The sequence below is a fragment of the Aethalodelphis obliquidens genome, unplaced genomic scaffold (assembly GCF_003676395.1).
Source record: "Aethalodelphis obliquidens isolate GAN/ISIS:26980383/991018 unplaced genomic scaffold, ASM367639v1 scaffold27, whole genome shotgun sequence".
NCBI classification, from domain to species: Eukaryota; Metazoa; Chordata; class Mammalia; order Artiodactyla; family Delphinidae; genus Aethalodelphis; species Aethalodelphis obliquidens.
Genome location: NW_020837971.1, coordinates 13976754 through 13986987, shown reverse-complemented (window position 1 = coordinate 13986987; position 10234 = coordinate 13976754).

Here is a 10234-nt window from a genome sequence, read left to right as displayed (position 1 = left end):
GAACTAATTAGACTGTCCCTGCTCCTCACTCACTGGCTCACCCTCTTGAGCTGCAGAGTTTCGATTCTTGCGATGTATGTGCCTTATTTTATGTTAATGTCGTCGAAGCGAGGGACCACTTGGTGTTGCCCAGTCAGGGCTCGAGGCTGCGTGCTCCCCAGACGAGAGCACACGATTGTAGCAGAGTCTGAGCTGTCTTGTAACCTGGCTTCCCATGTTGTTTTGAACTGATAGGAGGATGTCCTCTTCTGACAAGTTACTGTTGTGTATCCTGCAAACGTGTAAGATAAAATACGAGTTCATTGTTTTCACCTTTTTTAGATTTTTTAAAAAATAAAATGTGTAATCCTTTTTTTAAAAGAAACACGTGTAAATACATTTAAGTATTGTAGGCATAGTGTTTGGACGTGGCCGGCCCCGGGCCTTCCTCAGATTAGCCTGCAGCCCGTGCAATGCCCACCCGCGCCCACCTCTAGCCCGGGGCTGCAGCCCCGCCACAGATGGACTCTACTTTTGCTTTCAGAACCACTTAGTCTTTTTATAACAAAGAGAAAGAACAATGTTTCTTACAATGTCAATAAAAAACTCTTTGTACTGAAATTTCTTGTAGGTGGTTTATTTAATTCACAATTGAATGGGAAAAGGGCTTTCTTTGGAAAAATCCAGAACCTGTTTAGACCCAGGCCCCCTGACCCCCGACACACACACACACACACACACACACACACACACACACGCAGAGGGAACTTTTGCTCTGAGACCCAGATTCCTCATCCCAAAGATGGAGAATGGGGCAGTACACCCTGCTAGGGTGTGAGGACAGGGGACCTGGGAGGCACACCAGTTGTAACCTGGACTGATTTTCTTAATTTTCTCTCTGCCAAACTCTAGGAGGAAAGACATGAATAGGTTTAATGTCTAAAAACTTGTCCCTCTTTTATATATTATCCTCTCATTTCAGAGATACCCTACCACATGTCAAGAGAAAATCTGACATGGTAGAAGCCTACCTTTATGTGGTTTTTAATAACTGACATCAGACAGAAACATAAGCTATTTCTCTCATTTGTCTTTTCTTGTCAGCTTGAGATAGTTTTCTCCAGATCACTATAAAAGACTCCAAAAGAGTTCCCTTCCTCTTCCTGAGTAGTATCAGGTGTCTTTTGAGCCACCAGCTGAAGGCATTGGTTGTTGCTGGGAAGGACAGGTGGTCCTGGTTGTCACTATCACAGGGCTACAGAGATGGGTGCAGCCCTCACGCACAGGTGCACACACACACACAGGTGCAGTAGCACTGTCTCAGGGAACCTCCTGTCCCGTGGGTGGTGAATGTTTCTCTCCTTGTCCTATAGCAGAGATTGTCCAGTCATAGGGATGTTTCATGCTTTTCTCATTCACGAAGGAGAATTTCCTCCCATAAATCCAAAATTCTTTGCTTTCATAACTAGATCCTTCCCATAAGGTGTCCAAATGCGTTCAGAAAAAAATAGGAACTTATGCCCTGTCTTAGGTATAAATTGTCAGCTTACAAAGAAGCGTACGAGGTAGCAAGTTAAAATAAATAAGACAAATGAGGCTAATAGAAGGAAAAAGTATGAAATGGGACACTCCTGGGAATGAGGCGTATGACAGACTCCTGTAAGTTCATGTGAGCAGACCGCAGGTACCACTCACAGCTTTGTTTAAAAGATGCCTCCTGTAAAGGAGATGTGAAGGAGGCAGAGTCAGGTAAAATGGCAAAACTGCAATCCATTTGGTATTTCATAAAGATTTATATTAAGTCATTTTGGTTCCAAGATGTTATGTGTTACCCAGAAAAGAATATGACAGGAGAATTCTGGTATTAAGATGGAAAATTTTAACCAAGTGCCAAAATGTCTTATTCATCCCTTTTTTTCCTCCATGGCTTTCTCTTTATTTTCTTGGCAGATTTCCCCCTTTGGTTTGTTAAAAAAAAAAAAATTCAACTGAGTAAATCTGAAGATCTAATTGGCTCTATTAAACTGCTCATGAGTGGAGCACCATATCCTCTAGGAGGCAGAGAGAGACGCCTAGGTTTGCGCAAAATGGAAGGCTTTTATGGAAAAGAGAGTGGGACAAGAAAGTCATTAACGAGAGAAAAATGAAAGTTCACTGGAGGAAAGTGAGCATTGGGATGATGACGGCCCCTTGTTGGCTGAGCTGCATTTGTTCATGGTCGGGAAGGAAATCTTCCTTCTTCCTACTGGAGCAGTAAAGTTGTTGTACTTCCTGTTTGGGAGTACAAGGTTGTCTCTTCCTATGGGGGTCTGTAATTGACATCTTCCTGTTTGGGATAATTGACAAGGAGTGGTAGTATTCTGTACTCCAGTTTTCTTTGAGGTTTCCCTTTCATTAATTTTCACAGGTTTTACTTTATGGTATAATCACTATTCCAAATACAACCTGAGCTAATCTCTCCTTTAATGTTAGCTTTCTTAAAATTTCATTTTACCAGCATAAACCTGGTTTATGCCTTCTCTACCTAGTTATTCAAACTCTTTACTATTTTTAGGAATAGTCATAGAATCTAGAATAGAATCTGGTTTTAGGCTTTTTTTTTTTTTTCTTTCCATATGGTTTGTGGCCCATACTCACCCAGCAGAGGCATGGAATCTTAGGTTCTCCAAATTTTCTCACCCTTCCCTGAATCTTCCACTCCCTCCCTTAGAGCTTCCAACCTTCCTCAATGCCCAGCGGTAGGTTATGATGGTCTCCGCCTTCAGAGAACTTACAGTTTATCTGGGGATATTAGACAGACAAGAGTTACACATTCCATTCGTTCAGCAGTGCTGCCTTGATGTCTACTATCCCATTCAGATTCCCTGCTAGGGACTGGAGACGGGAAGATGAATAAAGCAGCGGATCCGTAGGCTTGTGTCGCAGTGGGAGGGACAGACATGTAACCACAGAATACAACGGTGTGCCATAACAAGAAGACGTTCAAGGGCAGGTTCCGTTTGGGGCGTTATCCATCTGAGGTGCATATGGCGGGGCTTCTCAACCTCGGGATTGTTGACATTTGGGGCCAGAGAATTCTTTGTGGTGGGGGACTGTCCCATGTACTGTAGGATGTTTAGTGGCATCCCTAGCCAGTACGCACTACCCCCAAGTTGTAACATCCAAAAATGTCTCTGGACATAGCTACATGTCCCTTGGAGAGAAAATAATTCCAGATTGAGAAGTTCTGGCTTAAGGAGTGAAAATACAAGGAGACACATACTGTAGGCAGGTGCCCGGAAGAGAGATTTAAGTACCAACCCAGACTTGGGAGCCTGTGGTATACAGGAGAGAGACGAAGCAAAGGGTAAGAGCACCATTAACAGGCACAGGGATTGAACAAGAGGGAGACTGAGGGGCTTCCCTGGTGGCGCAGTGGTTGAGAGTCCGCCTGCCGATGCAGGGGACACGGGTTCGTGCCCCGGTCCGGGAGGATCCCGCATGCTGCGGAGCGGCTGGGCCCGTGAGCCATGGCCGCTGAGGCTGCGCTTCCGGAGCCTGTGCTCCGCAACGGGAGAGGCCACAGCAGTGAGAGGCCCGCGTACGGATAAAAAAGCAAGCATGCAATTAAGCTGTGACATCATGCTTCCTATCCTCTAAGAGACATTACAATTTCAGTGGTGTCATGGGCACCTCGGAGAGTATGAAATACGTTAACTCCAAGGGAAAGAGACTGGAGAGGTGGAAAGTTGGATTTTTCTTGTAGTTGTTCCCCTTCCTTTCTTCCATTTTTCCTTTTTCCCTTCTTTCTTTCTTCCCTCCCTTCCTTCCTTCTTTCATGCAAAAGGCTTGACCGTGTTAATCATCCAATAGGAAAGAGGCAGAGGAGAGGAGGTGCTTGATGTCGCGGTGAACAAAGCATCATCCATCGGAACTACCTGGACCGCAGGATGGAGGCTTCTCCAGGGAAATGAGGGAAGGACTGAAGGATGCAGGCAGGTTTAGACAGAAGCGAGGTATGGGTACCTCGAGGCTGAGGGAATTCAACAGTGACTTAGACCTGTGAAGACACAGGATGGCCTGGCACATGTCAGGAAGGCCAGTGACCTTGAACTGGGCCTTCAGAACGAGTAGACAGTAAAGAAGGGAGTGGAAGGTAGGAGGGAAGCATGAAGTCGTGTGAGGCTCACCCGTTCACACCGCCTGCTCCATGCCTACAGGATCCAGATCCGATTGCCCGGGGGACAAGACTCAGGTGGGAGATGATTGTGATCTTTGGGGGGAAAATAACTTAAATACCTTTTGGCGGTGACGGTGGATGGCATGTGGAAGGGAGGGGGAGTGGAGGTGATGCCCTTGGACTCAGACAGGAAGAGCCCAGAGCTGCTGTGCCTTAGGGAGACAGGAGAGCGGGCAAGCGAGGGCCCCTCACCATTTTCCTCCCATTCCCCAGGAGGTGGGGTCCAGCCCAGCCCTGCAAAGGCAGAGCAAGCCCAAGGGAGCTGGAGTGCTAGGGAGAACAGGGACCAGCAGAGCTCTCCACCACTGGCTCGTCACCAAGTGAACAAGAAACTTTATGTGGTATTTCCAGTTAAGAGTGCATAGAGGGTTTGGTTGTTCTTTTTTTTACATTTTCATATTAGGAGACTATTTTAACAAAGTAACAGGCGTGCTTCCCCACTCTTATCTCTGCTTCCCACCTGCCACGGCAGCTCTGCAGGGCTCAGCTCACACCTCCTTCTTGCTTCTAATTTCCCTTTTGCTGGAGATTTCCCAGGCCCGGGCTCCGTGAGTACGTGTGAGGTGGTCTGGAAAGCTGGCCAAGCAAGCTGGAAGAAGTACTGGCAGACCCGGAGAGCCGGCCAGCCTCGCCCCAGCGCCGGCCCCTCGGGAGAGAGGCCCGCGGCTGCCTGGGTCCACAGCCACTGCCGGGCCAGGGCAGGGAAGCGGGGGGGGATTGGCTGTGCTCTCTTCCCGAGATGCTTCTGTCTGATAGGGCTTCTTGGTCAAGCTCTAGCTGAAGAAAGGTTCCCCAGCCACCCCAATTAGAAGCAGCTAAACCCCTAGCCTGTCCCTGCTTTGAAAAAAGCTCTGGAGTTGGCATGAGGGCTTCTGATGCCAGTGGTAAAGGGATATCACGGGTTCTCTGTGCCTGAACCATTGAACTAGAAGCCCCCAAAGATGTGTTTGGTCGTATTTTTGACCCAGTGCATCACTGGCGTCTACTAATTTCCCTGACTACCAGCTGGAGGGCTTAGGAAACTTTATCTTCTCTGAGGCCAGGGGGAGGGAGGCAGGAGAGAGCCCCACAGACTTCTCCTTCTTTGCTGGGCCTGCCTTGGAGCCCCTGCGCTCCTACAAGGTAGGAGACGCCTAAGGAGACGGGAAAGGGTCAGCTTGCCCCTGGAGCAGCCCCGCGGGCCTCCAGATCAGTGATCTTCCCCCGCAGCTGGGAATCCTCCGGTGTTCAGTCTCAGCCCATGTGATCCGTGCTCAGCAGTTGGGCCCTGACTCCTCCCATTTGGCAGGCGCAGGCCCGCAGCCCTCAGGGCTTGCAAGGGCCAAATGCACTGCAGAGGTGTGATTCATTGAGTTCCCAGAGGAAAGAGAGGCAGCCAGCTGGCAGAGGAGTACTGAACAGCCAGTCCAAGGAATTCCGTTGCTGTTTGGACGGCGATGAGCAGCTAGCTACCTCACTTCTCCTCCTCCCCCGCGGAGGCGAGGGGATGGAGGCCGGCCAGGGCTTGGGGGGCAGAGGAAAGGAGCCAGGCTGGCTTCACTGACCACCAAGATAAGGGTCTGTGGCCATGTCCCCAGGGAGTCAAGGCAAGAAATCCTTGCATTTTCATTTGAAGATGATTCTGGGTGCCCCCAAATGTTTATCCGAAACACCCCAAGATGCATTGCCCAGAGGTAATGTTTTAATAAGCATCAAACTTGTTAGGCAAGAAAAATAATATTGGCTAACAAACAAAACAAGCCCAGCGTGTACGTTACAGGTCAGCGATGGTCTAGTCTCCCGGATAGGAGATCTCTTTCCCCTGCACGTTGACTATCTCAGGCTCTCCGGGTGTCTACCAGTTACAAATCCATGGTACAGTCGTTCTTAACCCTGTGACACTTAAGAAACTGGCTGCTCCTTGAACCCAGGCCCCTGGACACCTCCCACTTGATCCACACCCTACACAGATGATGTCATGAACCATCCCGGTAAAGATTTCCTCTGAAGTTCACGCAAAGAACCAACCCCAAGGACCCCATCCAAGCTCCCTCCCCTTCCAGCTTAGCTTCCTGCATCCCTTGAATTGAAGTAACAGGTAACAGGGTGATCCTTTTTCAACTACCTCTGCCCTACCTGCAGGGCAAACAAACAACACTGTCTCCGAATCCCAAGGCAGTTGGGAGAAGAACAGAATGTTCCATTGACTTTCAAGACAGAAGGTCAAGGAACAGCCTTTCCTTGGGTTGCCTCGACCTGGGCTGTCTTCACTTGCTGTGCAGTTTTAGACGATTTAGTATCACTTTCCACTGTTCCGACTGAAAGGCCGACGGCTTCCAACACGGCGGCCTTCCAGCTGGTTGGAAAGGCGTTCTGAGGCTCTCTTAAATCAACTGGGCTTAACTTTCAGCCAAAAGGAAGGTTTTCGAAAATAAGCTGATTTCAGTCCCTCCTTACTGGCCTTGTGCACCAGGATTCCAGCTTCATTCAGACACAGGGTTTCCCTTTCAAAGAAGAAGTACAAAAGGGGTACAGGCAAGGGGGTTGCTCTGATCCCACCCCCAGCTGGCCCCTCCCCCTGGATGGTGATGTTAGCACAGATCCCATAAGTTAAGACCTCAGTCTTCTACAAAATTGCCCCCATTTCAGAAAGCCCGCCATAGGTTCAAGGGGGTCCCCAGGTCACTTGCACTTCTGACTGACTAGCGACAAATGTAGGTGTTCCCGTGACCCCTCGGGTCGATAATTCTCCAGAATGACTCACGACTCAGGAAAGTGCTCTACTTATGTTTACAGTTTTATTACAAAGGATGCAACTCAGGAAGAGCCGAAGGAGGGGATGTATAGCTTGAGGTCTCTGGGGGTACCCTGAATGCAGAGCTTCCGTGCTCCACCACGTGTGGAGTCAGCGCCTGTCACCTTCTGGGCACGTCAGTGTGGTCCCCATGGAGAAGCTCCACTGAGCCTCAGCGCCCAGAGGTTTTATCCAGGTTTCATCATGTAGGCACAATTGATCAAATCACTGGCCACGTGATTAAAAGCAATCTCCAGCCCCCATCCCCTGCCCAGACACCAGGCTGGCTCAAAGTCCCAACCCTCTGATTTCATGGTTGGTTTCTCTGGTGACCAGCCCCCAGCCCTGAAGTCACCTTGGAGACACCAAGTGTCACCTCATGAACATAAACTCAAGTGTGATCCCACGGGCTCGTGAATAACAGAAGCACTGTTATCACTGGGGAGATCCCAAGGGCTTAAGTCTCCCCAAATTCTTTACTACACAACAGAGAGCTCCTTGGAAATGCCTAGAAAGGCAGCTCTGAGGTCCTGGCTCACCAGAGAAGAGCCAGCCCTGGCTGGCATGGGGACAGAGTGCCAGCACCTCCTCCGCTAGCTAGATGTCATCCTCTGAGCATCAGTGGTGTCATCTGCAAATGTGGCTTAGTTATTTCTGTCTACCCCAGAGTTATCACGAGGAGGGCTTCAGATGGTGGATAGAAAAATGCCTGGCATGTGGAGGAGCCAGCGAGCATTCAATGCACATGTTTCTCCCTCACCCGGGCAATGATTCCACATGATTGAAGTGCAGGAAAGGAGACCCACAATGTACAGGAAGATGGAGGTCCCCAGAGCCAGGGATCTTACAAAGGGATGCATTTACGCCTTTACCCGCCAGCCAACCTGACTGCTTGCCAACTCTTGACTCACAAAGCCAACAGACGTGTGCACCTGGGTCAGAGTTCTCAGACTGAGAACAGAACACTAAAAGGATATTTCCGTCTAGACCGACCTCAGAGGAATCAACAGGTCCACAGAAGCAAATACTGAAGCTGGTATTTTACCCAAACGTCTGAGATGCAACAGGTTCCTGGTAAACAGTAGTGGTAGAATTTAGATCTTTTTTTTTTTTTTTTTTTTAAAGAAGATGCTGGGGGTAGGAGTTTATTAATTAATTAATTTATTTTGGCTGCATTGGGTCTTCATTTCTGTGCGAGGGCTTTCTCTAGTTGTGGCAAGCGGGAGCCACTCTTCATCGCGGTGCACGGGCCTCTCACTATCGCGGCCTCTCCTGTTGCGGAGCGCAGGCTCAGTAGTTGTGGCTCACGCGCCTAGCTGCTCCGCGGCATGCGGGATCCTCCCAGACCAGGGCTTGAACCCGTGTCCCCTGCATCAGCAGGCAGACTCTCAACCACTGCGCCACCAGGGAAGCCCTCTAGAATTTAGATCTTTTAATCCTGGGAGAGCAAAAGAATATGACTTATTTACAAGTCCTCTACGGACTTGTAACGAGTTCCGTTCCGAGAGCATGTTCATAAGTTCAATTCGTCCGTAGGTCCAACAAAGTTAGCCTAGGTACCCAACTAACACAATCGGTGATATACTGCTGCCTTTACACTTAATCTGGATATCCTGAGCTTGAAATAAAGATACTGTACTACGGTATTCTCAACAGTACTGTACAGTAAAGTACACAAAAGCACAACTACTTGTAGAGGATGCATGCATGTGACAATGTACGCCAGACACGTGAACTAACTTACGTGATTGGACGTGTGAATGCACGTTAGCATCTTCGAAAGGTCGCACCTTACTGTATTTATTTATTTGTTTGTTTGTTTTCTTTTGGTCATGCCACGAGGCTTGGGGGAATCTTAGTGCCCTGACTAGGGATTGCACCCGGGCCCACGGCAGTGAAAGTGTCGAGTCCCAACCACTGGACGGCCAGGGAATTCCCCAAGTATGACTTTTTAAAAAGACATTTTATTACCATGTATACACACACACACACACAAATACATTTACAGAATCCAGATCCACCCTGCTGCCCTTTCCGTCTCTGCCCTCCGCCACAGCAGGGCAGCAGGATTCATACTTCTTTGTCTGGTCTCAAGATCAGAGCTCAGAGACAATCCCCATGGAGCCTCACCAAACACTATTCCAACTTCATCCTCAACTAGTTGCTTGCAGTAGTTTTGAAAGCGGAGGATCATTTCTTCACACTTATTTTATCACTAATTTTGTTCTTTGGATGCTTCAAGTATTTAGAATTTAAGATAAATTATCTTCTGTAGAATAAGACCCAGTGGTTAAGTCTGATGATTAGAAACATATCCCTGTTCTGTGCAAAGACAGCCACTCAATATTTTGGTGTGTCTTCTCCCAGGCTTTTTGGTGATGCATTTCTTTGTTCCAAATAACATTTATTTTCTTATTATAAAATGAATACATACTCTTTGTGGAAAACAGAGAAAAAAATCAGAAAAAAAATGTCAACCACCCAGAAATCACTGCTGTCAACTTTTTGTGATCTAGTTCTGGGTCTTCCTTATACAGGTAACATTCAATGATGAACATTTTTCCATGTCATTAAAAATTATAGTAAAACACGTGGCTATGGGCAAGGGAATGGAAAGACCAGTGACAGGGGGTCAGGAGATGGGACCATTGCTTCTGTGCCAAGGTCCTCCTACCTCTCGGCTGCAGGCTGGCCACATTCTTTCTTTCTTTGAGCTTGTGTATCTGTAATACCATCACGATTTTCACACTCAGCCTAAGATACGGAAGAGGCAGACAAACGCTGCTCTGTGCCTGGTGGCTACTGGAAAAATGGGTGATCAATGGGCAAGAAATGAGGCACACTCATTAAAGGTGGAGTCACAAGAGCAGGGGCTCTGGCACTGAGACCCAGTGAAGCTCTCCAGCTGCTACAGCAGCTCAGTCCCTGAGCTCCCCAGGAGGCAGACAAGCCGGATCAGAAGATAAAGGAACGTACACTACAGGCTGCTGAGGACGAGATGGGTAATCCGTGCCTCTCCACTTACCCCAGGTCCTACAACACGCAAGGCTGGAAAATGCTCACCAAGGTTCCAGGGTACCTTGATAATCTTTCCGAACCTCCGCTCACTCCTGCAGGCCACGTGCGCATATGCAAAACCGCATCGGAAACCTGATTGGCTGCTGGCAGCGTCCGCAGGAAAGGCTAGGGATGCGCTGAGGGCCAAGGACCCCGTTATCTCAGCGGCTGGAAACAGTCACCTGCAGTCCCGCCCGCGCTGCCTG